This window comes from Phoxinus phoxinus (genome assembly GCF_949152265.1).
Source record: "Phoxinus phoxinus genome assembly, chromosome: 20".
NCBI lineage: Eukaryota > Metazoa > Chordata > Actinopteri > Cypriniformes > Leuciscidae > Phoxinus > Phoxinus phoxinus.
The window spans coordinates 1,749,144-1,766,187 of record NC_136895.1 but is presented as its reverse complement, the minus strand read 5'-3'; the positions used below and the strand labels follow the sequence as shown (position 1 = coordinate 1,766,187).

General features: G+C 34.0%; 2 protein-coding genes and 1 long non-coding RNA gene across 5 annotated transcripts in view; 2 read left to right on the top strand and 1 right to left on the bottom strand.

Moving 5' to 3' along the window:
- The window catches only part of LOC306988746 (putative nuclease HARBI1), a gene marked incomplete at its 3' end in the record, with an annotated part of 421,992 nt that overhangs the window by 79,256 nt on the left and 325,692 nt on the right, over positions 1 to 17,044 (bottom strand). The window lies entirely within an intron of this gene.
- LOC306988061 (uncharacterized protein) overlaps positions 1 to 17,044 on the top strand; it is a 317,180-nt gene that overhangs the window by 264,315 nt on the left and 35,821 nt on the right. The gene's annotated exons all lie outside the window — the stretch shown is intronic.
- On the top strand, positions 735 to 1,435 carry LOC306988250. The gene is made up of 3 exons (XR_013795355.1): positions 735 to 831; positions 948 to 1,130; positions 1,252 to 1,435. It is a non-coding gene; the product is annotated as an uncharacterized lncRNA (long non-coding RNA).

Here is a 17,044-nt window from a genome sequence, read left to right as displayed (position 1 = left end):
GTAACCTTTACCAGAATTAATTTCAGTTGTCTGAACAATCGGTTCGTCCAGTGAACTGAGTGCTAGACTCCTTATCAAACAGTAATAAATACCCTTTCTTACAAACCTAAGAACGATCAAACCTCTGATCAGGAAGACTAATCTTTCCTATGTTTGTACAATTTAAGTTACTGAAATAGTAACAAGAAACATAAAGCTTTAGTAGCTTGGATCGTACGCTTTCATTGACTTCGATTTAGTGAGCAAAATGAGACAGATTCAATTCAAGAAGCTTATTTGGTTTAATAAAAACAAACTAAATAATATACTTCACTTAACAAGGTAAGCTTTCTTTTTTTATAGCCTATAACATTTATTGTAACCTATAGTTAAGTTTCTCTTTACAGTCTTCCACTATTATTCCTATTTATCGCTGGCCCTAAGTAGGCTAGGCTGCTATTAAATAAAAAATAAAACATTTAACGACTTGCCTACATGTAATATTTTTTCCACATCCAACTTAGTCTTGGCCTCTTTGTCATATTTTTTTCCTTTAGGTTACTATTGGCCATTCTAACTAATCTGTTTTGTGATTTTTCTGATTTTTTTTTACAGTTTTCAATATATAAAAGTTCACCTTGATCAAATAAAGATTTTACCTAAAAACATGCCTGTATCCTATAGGCCCACTTATTAATTTATATACTTTGTATTTTTGTTATGAGTTTTTATTGACTTGTGTTAATTGAATTAAATGATTTGGGAAAAATGGCCTTCAATAGTCCAAATAAAATCCCTCATGCCAAAGGAGAACAGTTCTCAAATATGAGAAACTAGTTCTGTTTATTAGCAGTAAGTATTGGGTTTTACGGTTTTAGTTCTATGTGGTTTAAATTGGGCTTTATTATTTTATTTTTTTTAAGTTTTGCTAAGTTCTTTTTGTGTGTGTTTTGTGTGCGTGTGTGTAGTATTCTGTTTTAGACGAGGCTGTGTGCAGAAGGATCTGACGAAGCTGGGGGTAACAGTGATGAGGAAAATCACTGCAATGGATGCAGAAAGAACATTTTTGAGAAAAGAGTTGGCGAGCAGGTTGGAGAAAACGGAAAGCGAGCTGGAAGTTTCGAGGGCAGCCTTGGATTTTGCAAGAGATGGTGTGTAATGAGATCTTGGTGTAAATTGCTTTGTTTTGTTGTTGGAATGTGTGATTATGCACTGTACATATTGTTTTTTTTTAATGTATGTAAGCTACATTTTTTAAATGTGTTTTAACAGATATTTTGGAACTTGGGTTGGAGAATGACGACCAGGAAGAAGAAGCAGTTAAAGAAGAGATAGCCGAATAAACACACTCATTTTTATTTATTGTATATACTTTGTGTAGTGCAAGTTTTTTATTTATTTTTTATCTTAGTGTGTGAAATATATATATATTTAAATAAAACAATTGTAATTGTTAGTGTTTTGTGTTTTTTTTATATAGTGTGCTGCATACATTAGTTTAAATATGATGAATGTGTCAAGAAATACAAAGAAGGAAAAACACAAATCTGATTATGTGTCACCTTTTAATTACAAAAGAAAATGTTATTTAAGGTTATTTGTGATCATTTACAATAAGTCAATGTTTTGAACATTGAAAATACATATTGTAAAAATTTTGGTGTTTTGATATTTGGTACTAAATGCTATTTATTAAATTGAGCATAACTGGTTACTTGAGACAGTGTAGTCAACAATAATTAAATATCTTTAAAAGAGAACACTACATGTGACAAACACATAGTTTTGTATTTCTTTAATCGGTTTTAAACTAAGTATCATAAGTTAATTAATTAGGGCCCGAGCACCGATGGTGAGAGGACCCTATTGTTTCTGCTCCGTTTATTATTAATTAATTGTTGTCTTAAACTATAATACTATTTTAGTTTTAGAGATATATTTAATATTTTTAATAACTACAATATTTTTGAGAAGCAAAGTAAACTATTATATTTTAGTGTAATTTCAGTTTTTTGTTTAATTAACTTTTATCTTTGATTAGTCTGCAAGAAAAGAACATAATTGATGATAACAATGGTGCTTGCTTCTATAATAATTTAAAGGTAGAGATATATAACACTCATAGTTTTAAAAATGTGCTTCTATGAAATGTGTTTAAATAAAGCCTAAATTATTTTATATATGTATTTAATTGTATGTATTTGAGTTTATTTGTTATTCAGAATATTTTATGTAGGCAAGAATGCATGTATTGAATGAAAAATTTGAGATTATTGAAAGATAATAAAGATTATTGAAATAGATTAAATCGTTTTGTCCCGCTATTGCAACACTTTTTTTTGATGCAATCAATCATTAAACTATTGCGTTAAAAAAGTGATGAAATTGCGGGACAAAATTATTGAATCTTCAAAAGTCATTGGAAAGTAGAGAAAGAGGCTCCAGAAACTTTAAATGTTTTAAACCATAGTCTAAGTGCTAAAATAAATTCTCATTAGCCGCGTTTCCATTACCCTTCAAATTGCGCAAATTGAAATTGCGAATTGAAAATACGCTCAATGGAAACACGTCAATTTCGCAAAAACTCTCGTTTATCGCAAAAAAGTTTTTACGCTCGCATGAGGAGGTTTTTCAGCCAATTCGAAAAAGGAGTATTTCGCAAAACTGCAATGGAAACAGTTTTTGCGCATTTACAGTCACCTGACTTAGAAGACGCGGTGTGTTTGGGGTCCGTGTACGCAAATAATAATAATTATCATCATTATAACATTTACTAGGCTACATATTGAGATGAGGCTTTTATCCAAAAAAGGAACAAAGCAATTCGTCAAATGTCATTCATAATACGGGTTAGACAATAATAATACAGAGCTGAGATTATCACAAATAAACACAATATTTTGACGCATATCTAAGGGTATGTGTGGAGTGTGGAGCGCGCACTACATGGCACGGAGGCGCGGGCGTGAACACTTGCATTTTCCTATTAACAGTGAAACAACTTAATATAGCCTACTCTATAATTTCTGGTCATACAGAAAATAATAATACATTATTTGTAACTAGTTTTATTTGTGTAAACAATAACAAGAAAATGTTGTGCTTTTGTAAAATAAAATAAAACAATCAGGCGCGTTTTCATGATCTCCCTGAACTGGAGCGCGAGAACTGAAACAAAATATAGCCTATGTAGGCTAAAGCTTGAAATGACCACTTTAAAACGAACAAATTCGAATCGAAAGCTATACATTTTGTTCTGATTAAGTAATCCGTATGAAAGGTGCATTTCTCTCTAAAAGCGCATCTGCTTAACAGCGGAGATGTTTTTAGCCGAGTTAGAAAACAATAGTTTAATAATATTAATGGCTCTTCTTATTCAGCACTGCGGGAAAATGTCAATTCCAGGTTCTAATTTGGCCTTAGAAAACCAGTAAAATCAACATGTTTTCCATATTAATTTGTGAATATTTTACATGTTTAATAAAGGGGAAAAAAGTCATTAAACAAACATCTGAAAATTCGTCGATATTTACTTTTTTGCGCAGCAGTTGGTGTAGCCAGTTCAAATTAAAATTGTGGTGTTCAACTTTGCGTTTTAAAAAGACAACCGTTTATTTTTTGTTTTTCCAATTACGGGTTTAAAAAGGAAAAAACGAATGGACACAAAAGCAGCCTACATGGATCGTTTGGAATAGGAGACAGAGTTCTTTATTAAATTCATAAAATAAACAATAATTAACCTATAGGAATACTGGATTCTAAACTTCAAAGAAATGCCACAATCAAAACCTCAGAGCAGAAATGAGGGTGAAACACCCAGAAACTCCATATTTCGTTTGGAATATAAGGGTCTTTCCCTGCCATTAATGCTTGGATAACACGTACGTCTCCTTCCATTAATAATAATAATGTCTAATGCGGTGGCTGTGAAATTATATAAACCAACGTCCGCTGCCGTGATTTTTGGAATGACTTATCGCGAGAGAAAAAAGGACGTTTTAGTCGCATAACATCGGTTAATGGAAACGCCGTCATTTCGCAATAGTTTTTTATCGATATTTAGATAATAGCGCAAAACATTTGCGCAAATCTGTAATGGAAACGCGGCTATTGATCCGTTTAATTCTTTCATTGTTGCTTTTGAAGTAGCTACACCAGACATGTTGACGCCTTTTAGCTTTAAGTATTTCACACCTCTGCAGGTTGGAGACAGAATCTTATCCTTTGAAAGGCTCTTTTGTATGTTTTGTAGTTGATATTGTCTCCATTTTATTTTAATTGCTGTGCCGTTCAGGCTCAAAATTATTGAGCCTGAAAAAAAGAAAGAATAAAACATTAACTGAATGAAAAAAATATAATTCTCTTAAAATTGCTCTTATTTGTAGGAGTACTGATGAGTAGCTTTGGAGAAGCTTTTTATGAGAATAAAAAGCCAAACTAGACAATATTTCAGGCATTATTGTCTGTTTTTATTTTCTGTAAAGTTTATTGAAAATAATTTAGATAGCCTTCTATTTGAAACGAATTGCTAACATTGTTTATTATTGATGGAGAAAAAAAAAGTTAAGAGTTTTTTTGTTCTCAATTTTTACACACGCTGTAGCAGATGAACACAACAAAGAGGTAAAAACTAATTATTACAATTAAACGATTAAAAATATATGTTTTTAAGGTTTTAATTTGTAGTCCATGTATGTTAATTCTCCGAAACGAGTTTGCAGCAGAAGTCACGAACAGAGCGAAATGTTATTATTTCTTAAATGACTAAACTGTATTTAATGAATGCGACTGAAAACGTAACTGAGAATACAATTGAATGTAATTAGGGGTGTGTAGTTTTGACAGAAAAATCATATCAAGATATTTGGAAAGTTTTGTTGATAATAATGTGTTTTTGTGCTGGTACCATGGTTTGTTTATGTCTGTTGTTGATAGCGGACTCATGAAGACATTAATATTATCTTATTAATATTATGCGGTGGTTAGTTCACAGCAGTGACAGAAATTATAATTTTTATTAAAGGGCAATATTTATAACTTTAAAGATATTTCTAGGGGCATTTTTATGACGAGCTTCTTGCTGACTCTCGATTTATTCTTATTTGATTGGTTCAATAAACAGGCCAGTCACCAGAACACATCTTTATCTTCATTTGGCTCAGAAACGTTCTTGTTGCCGAAATTGTACTTTTAATGCACACGTTAAATAATAAATAAATAAATAAATAAACCATGATTGATTAATAGGCTGTGCACCATTAGGCTGACTATATGAGCCAATACTGAATTTTGAGCTGGTGTGTTAAGAAAGAAAATGACAACAATTAACAACATGTCTGTGTTTTCAGTGCATGCTCATCAGGCCATATCAGTTTGTAATATTGATGCTGCTGAATGTAGGCCTAGTATCTGCACTACTAATTATTTCACCTGTTTACTGATCAGGGAGATTCCAGAATTATTATTATTATTTTACGAAAATTAGTTACAATAATATTTTTTCCCTTTATCGTGCACCATTTATCATCTGCAATGCCATCGTGTATCCACTAGATGGCTGTATACCTCTATATATAAACATATCTATTATGCAGTGTATTCCCTGGTTGCTGGGTTTTTATTCAAACATAATTACTTTTTTGTCAAAGTTGAGTTCATGTTGATTTAGTAACAGTTTTTCATTACAGTAAAATCTGGACACAGATAAAGCATTTTGTTATTCATACTAGCTCCATATAATAGCTTGATCAGTCACATGAAAGTAATCAGAATCAATATTGACAGTGCGACCAAGACAATATTTCAGAATATATAATTGAGTGCCAAATACCATAAATAGAGACATGGGGTCTCATTCATGAAACATTCGTAAATATACGAGTAAATACGAGTGATCTGCGCGTAAAGAGACCTTCCCGAAAACTCTTCTCCTGATTCACAAATACTTCGTAAACGTCAGATGTGATAGTGAAATGTGTGTGTGTGTTAATGAATTCCAATCAGTCGTAAATGGGACGCGCGTGCACGCTCATTCTCAATTACCATAAACCCCGCCCATTAAATCCGACTGACAGCCATATATGGGCATCATATTATGACACCAAACACAGGATTTCAACATGTCTTCTTAAAAGCGAATGAAAAAGAACAATTTCTCATTATCAGATAATATTTTATTATCAGAAGTTTATTCAAAACGCCACATTTTATTTTCAAGCGTACATAGTGGCGTTTCAGGTCCTAAAAAAAGGAAGCTTGGCAGATATTACAGACACAGTTACTGGAGTTTCATCTGTTAATCGAACAGTCCCAGAAGTGAACAGAAAATGGTTCGACATGAAGCTCGACTGCAAAAAACGAATTAGTTCACTTCGAAAAACTATAGCCCAGCCCTATTGAAAGAAATTAATAATGTGATTAAAGTGTTCCGTTTGCAGATGCTATCACTGGCTCCCATAAAAAAGTAAAAAAAAAAACCCCGAATGTAATTACTATATATCATATTTTTTCAAAATGCTGTGTAAATATGTACCCGATTAAGGTGAATTAAAATGCAGCCTTATTAATGAGCAAACGTTCGGATGTTAAACGCACTATTTACACGTGGCTGGCAGCAGGTGTAGATTTCTTTCCTACCAACTAACATTTGGAAAATACGAACATTTTAATGAATCCGAAAATTTACGCCAGAACCACTTTACACACGATTTACACAACAATTCGTTCTGCTCGTGTTTCATGAATGAGACCCATGATGTGAAAAACAGTGCATTAAAATAGTTTTATTACATAAACAATTGGTGTTAAATGCTTTAATTGTAAAGTTTAACACCAGCTTAGTGGTGTAATAGATTATATAATATATACAATTTCAATCCAATAACGTTAACCTGCTTGAAACGTAGTATGAATGTCAGTCAGCCTTAATCAGTTTAATGGTGCACAGCTTATTAAGCAATCATGATTTATTTATTTATTTATTATTTAACATGTATGTGTGCATTAAAAGTACCATTTCGGCAACGAGAACGTGTCTGAGCCAAATTAATAAAGATGTGTTCTGGTGACTGGCGTGTTTTTTTAACCAATCTGATAAGAGAAATTCGAGAGTCAGCGAGTAGCTCATGTGGTTGGCTACATGAAAAAGGTGGACCCGCCCTCCACTTCGCAGTCCAGTTGGAGTCACGTCACGCAAACCCATCATTTCATCAACAAAAGGTAGTTTTATCAGAAAATTAATCAGAAGGAAAAACAATCGCAAAGATCACAAAACAATAATTATAAAAGCGCTGTTTGCTGCCATTTATGTTGTTTTCTTAAAAATGTAAAAGACAAGCATCGATGTTTTATCACAGGTGTAGCCTACAATAAAAAGTGATACATTGATCAAAATGAATTCATTTGTGTCAAGAAATAAAATGGTTTCACGGAATTTTACAAAAGAAAGAGCCTACTTACTTAGCCTATTCCGTCGCGTTTGTTTCTGTTTATTTGTAGTTAGGCAAAAACAACAAACTCTAACCCAGAATTCTGTATCTTGACATTGTTGAAAATAACTGTGAAAATGGATTTTTGAATGCAGTCATTTTGTTTTATATTGTATGTGGTTGCACTGAATTATTTTGTTAATTGGAACTTTGTGTTAATTGGAACTTTTTTTTCATGTTTTTAATTATAACAAATCAGTTTTGGGCTTTAGATTCAAGGATAGTCTCAATTTGTGAGTAAACAGAAATTACATTTTTAAAAGAAATTACATGAATATTTAAATGTTTAAAATTACCCATTAAGACTTTTATATTATTACAAAAGTTTTTTCTCAAATACATGATGTTCATTTGAATTTTCTGTTTACAAAAACACAGAGAAGAAGAGTAACTTTACACAAATATATGAAGTAGCGCACCTTTTTCAACATGGAAAGAAGAGCAAATTATCATATGAAAATATTTTTTTAATGATCATGTGACAGTGAAGGCTGGAGTAACAATGTTGAAAATTCAGGTTTGGCATTACAGGAATACATTTTAAAATATAGAAATGTAGAGGAAAAATGTACTTCTAATAATATTTCATAATTTTATTTCTGTACTGAGTTTTGGGGTGAAATTTAAAACTTGGCAAGAGCTGTTAAGTTCAGTTGTTAATATTGTTTGTAGACTTTTTTTTTTTTGTATTGTTAATAGACTTTTGAGTACAATTGAAAATAAAATATTATTTTGAAAGAATTTATTTTCTGAACCTTGGGATTTTCTACATGTACATTTAGTCATTTAGCAGACGCTTTTATCCAAAGCGACTTACAACTGAGGACTACAGCAAGCGAGTCATCGTGAAGAGGCAAATATAACGCAAGAAGTGCTCAAAATACAAAGTTCAGGCATTGCTCAGAGTAGCATAAGCCAAACAAGGGAGGATTAAAGGAAGAGGTTTTTTATTTTATTTTAATTTTTTTTATGTCAAGTGCTCACGGAAGAGATGAGTTTTCAGTTGTCTTTTGAATGTGGTCAGGGAATCTGCTTTCCGGACGAGGGTAGGGAGATCATTCCTCCAGCATGGAACCGTGAATGATAATGTTCTGGAGTAGGGATGGCGAAAACTAAAAAAATGTCTTGACCGACCACCGAGCCTCACTAGCCGGTTGAAACCGGTTAACCGATTAGTTTATAATATGCTACGCTATTTTAAATAACAGCCATTTCGAGCCGCACCTACAATTTCACAACTCTGTCGCATCTTCTCTGCCGCTCTGCCTCCCGCTCACACACACACACACACACACACACACCCCTGCGCAGCACTAACGTCACTTTTTTTAAATCCCCAACAGCGCGAAACATGAGTCCCGCAAACGCGGCGCCTAGGAGCTTGTATGTAATCGGCGGACAAATGGCTCCTTAGTTTCGAAATGGTTCGGGTACAAGGTGATCGCGTTGAAAATAAAGGCGTTTGTCTAGCGTTAGAAGCTCATTTGAAACATTGCCGCGGGTCATTTAAGAAAATGACAGCTCCGAACCGAAGAGACGCCGGTTTAGTTTGAAGTAGTGCTAACAATAATAAAGAAAGATTACCACTGAAATGTAGATGTAATGTATTTCCATATTTAGCACTGTATCACACAAGTCGCAACTTACATCTGTGTCATTCTGTTTGGTGAAATGGTCCCACACTACTTTTCCTCGCACGCTTCCTCCTGTCGTCTGCCCTGGCTCTAACCTCGAGTGTGTTAGCCTGTAGCCTTTACTTTTCGCAAACCTTGTGAGCGCGCGAACCCAAACACTGTGACCTCGCGCCAAATGTTTTTATTGGTTTATTGGTTTATTAAGTACAAACGGGCGAGTTATGAAAAATTGAGTGAGAGGGATTTGTTCACTTCACACAAAAAGATCTTGGAATGTGACGGCTAACTGTAGTAGCGTTTAGTCCACTGTCTATAATAGCCTAATTTAGAGATCACTTTTTTATTTATTTAACCGACTACCAACAACTTTGATCAGGTTAGATACGGTCAACCATCGGTCAAACGGTCATCGGTTAACATCCCTATTCTGGAGAGTGATTTTGTGTCTCTCTGTGATGGTACCACGAGCCGTCGCTCACTGACCGATCGCAGGCTTCTGGTAGGGATGTAGACTCGTAGGAGCGAGTGAAAGTAGGAGGGAGCTGAGCCTGTGGTCGATCAGCGTCAATGCCTTGAACTTGATGCGAGCAGCGAGTGGTAGCCAGTGCAGAGAGATGAACAGAGGAGTGACGTGGGCCCTTTTGGGCTCGTTGAAGACAAGACGGGCTGCAGCATTCTGGATAATTTGTAGAGGTTTAGTTGCACATGATGGAAGACCGGCTAGAACAGCATTGCAGTAATCAAGCCTAGAGATAACCAAGGCCTGGGCGAGAAGTTGTGTTGCATGCTTCGTTAGGAAGGGCCTGATCTTCCTGATGTTGTGCAAAGTAGAAATTATAAAGAAAGTCTAATACATAAAAATTTTGAAAGAGAAATGACACTCCAAAATAGGGATTTCTTTTCCTTTTTTATCTGACAATGATGCTCCTTTACTGTTGACCGACTTTTTCATATAGCTTACATGGGGAGGAGATCTAGAAAACGTTTTGAGTTTCAATGTTCACAAATCATTTAATACTATCATTGTTGTACATTTTAAAGTTCTACAATATGTAACCATAGTAATACAACATTATAATAGCATCTATGTGCTTAAGAGCTGGCATTAAACCTATTGGACACTAATAACCTTGCCAGAACATTGTAATTAACTTTAGAAAGTTTAGGTGAAACTTTATATATTATAAACAGATGAATGAATAAATATACAGATAACAGGAAAAAGTAGCAAAATGTAGGTCTATAACTATAGAGACAAAAATAAGGAATAAAAGAAAATAAATAGCCTATAAATTCTCAAAACCAAAACTATAAAAATAAATGATGAACAAACGAGTAAATAAAACACTTAAAATATAAATAGGCTATCACATGATGTTATTTTTTTCCTGACCAACAATGTTTCCTGTTAAACATTAGGCAAGATAGTTAAATTAGATATCAGTTAAATTATTATGGAATAGTGTGTGTGGCCCAATGAAAATGGCAACATTTTCAAAGCGTTTAGATTTGCATGCAAATATGAAAAGAAAAACAACTTAATATTAGGATTCACGCAATAATTACGCATCAACGGAGCACAACAGAATAAAACTTTTGAGAATCAATCAGGCAGTGACGCGAAATGTTTTAATTAAATGAGCAGATCAACAAAATTAATGAAGAAAACTGGCTATTTGCTGAGTTTATGTTCTAATTTTTGCACGCGCTGCTTCACAGAAAGTTAAGGGTGCTGAAGGCGCCGGCGCAGTTTATCACAGACTGATTTTACCAGGTCCAAGGTCGGAGCAACTCAATAATTCTCTTTCCTCATAGACAAGGTGAGCTTTCATTTTCTTATAGGCTGTATAAAATCCAAATGGCTTACAAATAACCAAACTGTAACCTATGTTTTAGTTAAGTTTGTCTCTTCCACTATGATTCTTATCGCATGGTGCCAAGTAGGCTGCTATAAGAATTTTTTTTAAAAACACTTAACGACTCGCCTACATTATTATTTTCCATATCCAATGTCCTAGTCTTGGCTTCTCTGCTGTCCTATTTTTTATGCTACTATTGGCCGAGTCAATTTTCGAATGTTTCGTTACACTTTTCAATTCGATTAAATGCTCCCCTTGGTCAAATAAACACATCACATTGTACGGTAAATGTAGTGTATTCGTTATGTGTAGATGTATTTGTTGTGATTACTTTTTAGTGAGTTGTGTTTTGTGGAATTAAGCTATGTGTTTTATGTTGTTGCAGGAAAAATGGCCTTCAACAGTCCCACGAAAATCCCGCACGTGGAAGGAGAACAGTTGAAAAAACTGAGAAACCAGTTTTGTTTGTTAGCTGTAAGTATGGGTTTTGTATAGTTCTATGTGGTTTAAATAGTACTTTAAGGAATTTTAATTTTTTTGGAATTATTACTGGAGTTCTTTTTGTGTGTTGTTTTTATGTAGTATTCTGTGTTGGATGAGGCGGTGGGCAGAAATGCACTGCAGCGGGAGCTGGGGGTGTTGGTTATGCGTAAAGTCTCTGCAATGGAAGCAGAAAATTATTTTTTACGGAAGGAGTTGGCGGATACACAGAGCAGGTTGGAGAAAACAGAGAGGGACCTGGAAGTGTCAAGGGCAGCCTTGGATTTAGCAAGAGATGGTGTGTAATTATATGCTGTTGTAAATGTTTTGTTGTTGTACTCTTTGATTATGCACTGTACATATTGTTTTTAAAAATGTAGGCTATGTCAGTTTTTATAAAATGTGTTTTTAAACAAGAAGGAGAAAGTGCAGACGTGGCCCCAGCTGAAGATGTAGCTGAATAAAAACACCAGTGTACATTTTAATAATTGTATATATTTTCTTGTGTTGTTTACAATTTGTTGTAGTGTGTGACGTGTATGTATACATAAAAAAATAAAATAAAAAACTTTGTGTGTTTTTTGATATTATGCAGCATACATATATATAATTTTGATGAATGAAAAAAGGAAAAAACACAAATCTGGTGTCATTTTTAATTACAAAATATAATTTGTGATCATTTAGAATATCTCAATGTTTTGTAGTATATTGCTAACAGTTATTTGGTTGAATTGAGCATAACTGCTTACTTGAGACAGTGAAAATAATAAATAAAGTCTTAAAAAGAGAACACTATAAGTCACAAACATAGTTCTGTATTTCTTTAATCAGTTGTAATTCTTTAATCGGTTATAAACAAACTATTATATTAGTCGATTTATAAGCTATAATAATTGTGTGTATTATCATTTAGATGCATATGTTCTATAGCCTTTATACACAGAACATTTTAATATAATTTGATTTGTTTTTGTAATTGACTTTTTTCTTTGATTAGTCTGCAAGATAAAAACAAGCTGTCATATTTGAAAGTGTTGTCATTAGTAGTTTGATGAATGTGATCACTATTGATGTTGCTTCTATAATCATTTACAGGTATGGATTCAGAGATATAAAAAGCAAATAGTGTTTACTTGTTTAAAATGTTCTCTATAGTTACAGGAAATTCATCTTTGTTACCTGTTGCTTAATACTGTTGTGTAAATCGAAATGCCTCAAATAAATTAATGCATATTTACATCTGGTTTTCTTTGCTTGAATACTGATAACAAGCGACTAGTTGCATGAAAGAAAACTGATAGACCACCGATGAGAAGCTATTAATGAGAATAAAAAGTCAAACTTAGACAACATTTGATGCATTGTTGGTTACGGTAGGCTACTCTTTTTATTGTATTATTTGTAAAGTGTATTTAAAAATAGTTTAAATACTATTTTAAAAATAATTGGTTTACATGGTTTGTTGTTGTTGTAGAAGAAATGCGTTTTTTAAGGATTTGATGTGTGTCTCCACGAATACACAGCTACTAGAGTCAACTGCCGGTGGCAGACAGTGATTAGCTCATTCTTTTGTCTGTATACAAAAGGAGACATTTGCATATAACCAAAGCGAACATTATTGCCTTACATGGTCAATGCCGCAGTTCAACCTGGCCACACTAAATGCGTCATAGCACAGGTGATGTGTGTTTGTTCTTTTATCTTTTTTCTATTTAAAAAAAAATTCAATAGATTAAAAATAATCGTTGCACATTTTCGAGGCAGTTCTGGCCGACCGGGCAACATCTACTATCAGATCAATCCACTATAATTATAAACTTATAGTAAATCAATAATAACATTTTCTAGTAAACTTCAGAGAAGATCCAGGTATAGCTTATTCACAGATAGTATTTTAAGATGGTAAAAGGTCATTTAAAAGCTTATTTAAATAAGCGTTGCATACTTTATAGTATTATAATACTGATACTAGTCACATCTGTCTATTGAAAAATTTGCCTAATAATGTGCTTATACTCCTTCTTGTGACAGGTGTTGAAGATTTTATTATTTAGGAAATAAGTAATTCAGCTATATATTTGTACACCATTATTTCCCTGTGTGTGACTTTGGTTTGTCTTTTGGGGGCTTACAGAAAGGTCAAGAATGCTGATGCAGCAGATGATTCTATTTAAGTTTGTCACATGGTGCAAGACCCTATCTATAGGATGTATGACCATTTTTGGAAGTGATGTGGGTATATATGTGAAGCCGACCACATGTCTGGAGCGTCTTTTTCTGCAGAAGGGCGCTCGGCTTTGTTTATGAATAAAGTCTAATATTTCTGGCATCAAAGATCTCTGAGAAGTGATTTCATAAAAAGATTGTAACCACAACAAATGGCACCCCAGCGGGACTTGTTAGGAGCTGAAGGAACCACAAAAGGCATCGCTGGTGACCGGCACAGACAACAGTGGCCACTGTACTTTGAGGTGAGCATTTTTGCTTTTGTGTAAAGTATGTGTTGGTCACCAGCAGCTGCCCGGAAGTGGTAAGAAAAGCTTCTTCAAATTTAAAAGAACTAAAACAAAATTGAAAAAGGGGTCTTTGATTCCAGAAATGATTGCATGCAGTTTGATTTCTAATAAGAAGGCCTTGTAGATATCAAGTAGTTTGTAATAGCGCGGGGGAGCTCCCAGTAGTGTTTACCAGTGCTTATATGATCCTGTGTGGATTTTGTGAACACTGGTGTTGCTGATTTGGCGCTAAGGTTTTGTTGTACGAATATGCAAGAATCTGTGTTTTGCTTTATTAAGTGGGCCTCGATGGATAATAGGCAAGAGCATGCATACAGATGATTTGTATTTACTGATAAGGATATCAGTGGCTGATAAGGATATCAGTTGATTTATCTGTGTTTTTGCGTTTCAAGAGGGCCTCGATGGATGATTACGCAAAAAGCATGCACACAGGGTGTTTTTCTTGTAAGTGGGCATTGAATGATACAAGAATAGCATATACACAGAAGAAGATTTTATGTTGTCAAGTGGGCCTGGATGGATGACAACCGTACTGATAAGGATATCAGTTATTATTGATTTGTGTTTTACTTGTAAGTGGGCCTTGAAGGATACAAGTAAATAGCATGTGCACAGATGAAGTTTTAGTATAGTTAAAGAGGTATTGTTTTTTCACTGTGTTGAGGAAGTGAATCAGTGAATCTTAGAGGTATTGTTTTTTGCTGTGTTGAGGAGGTGAAACAGTGAATATTTAATGTAGTGTTTTGAAAATAAAAAATTTGAGAAGTAGCGAATAATTCAGATCTGACAGGGAATAGAGTACAGAATAGGGTGTGTGTTTCTGTGGGATCCTGTGTCTTGCTTGACTGTGCCTGTGGGTAAAAATAGTGACCCCCTGACCCTGGTCACTTGAAAAGGGACAAAGAATGTGTGAATGAGATTTAGAGACATGAAATAAATGTTGTGTATTAACAAAAGTAAAGGAAGACAATTGTTTCAAGATATTAACTTTGCAGATTATTGCAGTGTGAAATAAGATTAAAAAAAAAAAGAAAGATATATATTTAATCAATAAATGTAGCCGAAAAATAATATATATATATATTAATAGATTAAATATAAATAAGATTGCACGTGCTTAATATATTATATGATATATCTGAAGACGTCTAAATTTGTATCTCATTATCCCTGAAGACAGAGTGGAAAATTATTCCAGTGCAGATTATTAAGTTTGTGTTAAGAAAAAATAAGTTGTGCAGTGTTAGGTGATCAAGATTGGGTGACTAAGTTTCATAAACATTAGGAATCTTAGAATTGTAGTAAATATTGTTGATTCAATAATTAAAAAGAAAAGATAAGAGGAATTCCTTGATGTTGGTTGAGAAAAATGTTATTCACCATGTTAGATTATTTGAACACAGCATGCAAAAATAGAATAAAGATTGAAAGCCGATTTTATGATAGGGAAAATTTAATTATACTTAGATAATCAAAGTTAGATTATTGCTGATATTGAAAAACAGAAATAGCTTGCTTTTTCCTGCAATGAAGAACTTGCTTTACTAAAAATAGAATGGAAGAACTGCTGTTGTCAACCAGTGAGATTTTTTATGTAAAAGAACTAGTAAAAAAAAAAAAAAGATGGTTAAAAAGTGGACTTTAGATAAAGAGCTGATAGCTCAGACACAATTGAAACTAGTTAAAAGTTAAATTTGATTCATGCAGATCTCTGAGTGTTCAAATTTCAGATGGCTTCACTGACAGTTTCAATGAAAGCAACAAGAGGCCAAAGGTCAAAGACACGACTGCAGAAAGAAGAAGACAGAAGTGGGTGAGGGGCTTTCTGCTCCCCTCCTGAAATTGACTTTCTGGAAAGCTCAACAAGGAGAAAGACTGATTTAATGATGGAAAAGGTGAAACTTTCACTTGAGACTTTTCCTAAGCACAAAGAGAAAATCCTGAGATGCAAAACTCAGGCAGGATCAACTTCAAAGCCCAAACTGAGAAGAGGCAGAGAAACACCAGGCCTTTGAGTGACAGCATCGGCTGATGACAAATGCAGAGCGACAGCCAAGAAGCTTCAACGGACTGATGATCTAAAAACAGAAGAACTGACCCTTACGGGGCACCACAGGTGTGGACTCCTCAATGATCACCAGAGACTGCTTCAAAGTTGGTTAATTATTATATTAACTTTATTCATTTTGATTATTCACTGGTCTAAGAGCAATTCTTTATATTCTCTGCTAAACTAACCCTCTCTGCTTTTTCAGTAGGTACAAGTCCAGCCCTATAAGAAAAAGAAAATATGTTGACAGACAGAAGTGGGTGCTCAAACTCACCAAATAATTAGAACGGAGGCTGGATTTGGTATAGTGAGGGCTATTAGATTAAACAACTATAGGGCTAAAAGCATGATAGAATTATTCTCTGGCAAAGAAAAAGATAGACAAAATGTCAAAGCATGATTATTATTGTAAAAGCATGATTATTATTGATTATTATTGTTGACAAAGCAATGATACTGGTCACTCCATCTTGTTTTGGTAAATTCTAGAGATAGATTGGAGGGAAAAGTTACTCCAAAAGTCCAAAATTATGAAATCATAAACGTCAAAACTGGGATAATGAGTTGGAAATGTAACTGGCCAAGAATCCAAGATTATGCAGAGATCTCCAATTTCTTCTTAAAAGCAGCTCATGAGCAAAGATAAAATAATATGAAAGAAAAATTAGACCAACTAGGCCTATTATTCTAAAATATAGAGGATATTCGAGTTTATAAAAAGAAAAAAGGTTTTGTACAACCGGTGTTAAACGGAAACCTTATGATCATGGAAACTTCTCAATAGTGATTGGACATAGTTGTGTTGACCTGATCAGACCTTGTGGCATTCCACAGCTAAAATTATAAGTTCTGCATTTAGAGCAGAACCTGCTGCAGCAGTAACAGGAGTGTGTGTTGGCCAATGTGTGTGACAGTATGAATGGTGTGAGAGATTGTGTTTGAAGAGACAGAGAGGCAAATCAATTATTTTGCCAATACAGCTGTATTGAAAATTGAATATGTGGGCCCACAGGGCAAATTCTGCCCAATAAAA